Source organism: Callithrix jacchus, chromosome 4 (assembly GCF_049354715.1).
Source record: "Callithrix jacchus isolate 240 chromosome 4, calJac240_pri, whole genome shotgun sequence".
NCBI lineage: Eukaryota > Metazoa > Chordata > Mammalia > Primates > Cebidae > Callithrix > Callithrix jacchus.
Window position 1 is genome coordinate 60,504,147 of NC_133505.1, and position 1,148 is coordinate 60,505,294.

Here is a 1,148-nt window from a genome sequence, read left to right on the forward strand (position 1 = left end):
CACTATGCATCCTATTTCAAATATAAAACAAATATCCTTCTGATATGGTTTGGCTCTGTGTCCCCACACAAATCTCATCTCAAATTGTAATCCCCATGTACTGAGCAAAGGACCTGGTGAGAGGTGATTGGATCGTGGGGGCTGTTTTGCTAATGCTGTTCTCATGATAGCGAGTGAGTTCTCATAAGATATGATTATTTAAAACTGTGGCACTTCTCCCCTCGTGCGCTCGCACTCTCTCTCTCTCTCTCTCTCTCTCTCTCTCTCTCTCTCTCTCTCTGCCACCATGTAAGATGTGCCTTGCTTCCCCTTCACCTTCTGCCATGATTATAAGTTTCCTGAGGCCTCACCCGCCATGTGGAATTGTGAGCAAATTAACCCTCTTTTCTTTCTATATTATCCAGTCTCAGATAGTCCTTTATAGCAGTGTGAAAAATGACTGATACAGAAAACTGGTACTGGGAGAAATGGGGCATTGCTATAAAGATACCTGAAAATGTGAAAGCGACTTTGGAACTGGGTAATGGGCAGAGGCTGGAACAGTTTGGAGGGCTCAGAAGAAGGTAGGCAGATAAGGGAAAGTCTGGAACTTCCTAGAGACTTGTTGAATGGTTGTGAGCAAAATATTGATAGTGATATTGACAATGAAGTGCTGAGGTGGTTTCAGATGGAGATGAGAAACTTCTTGGGAACTGGAGTAAAGGTCACTCTTACTAGGCTTTAGCAAAGACACTGGTGGCATTTTGCCCCCGCTCTAGAGATCTGTGGAACTTCAAACTTAAGAGAGATGAGTTAGGATATCTGGTAGAAGAAATTTCTAAGCAATAAGGCATTCAAGAGGTAACCTGGCTTTTTCTGAAAGCATATAGTCATGTGCATTCATAAAGAGATGATCCGAAATTGGAATTTATGTTTAGAAGGGAAGCAGAGTTTGGAAAATTTGCAGGCTGATCATGCGGTAGAAAAGAAAAACCCATTTTCTGAGGAGAAATTCAAACTAACTGCAGTTATTTGCATAAGTAATGAGGAGCTGAATGTTAGCAGTCAAGATAATGGGGAAAATGTCTCCAGGGCATTTCAGAGATCTTTATTGCAGCCCCTCCTATCACAGGCTCAGAGACCTAGAAGGAAAAAATGGTTTTTGTTGA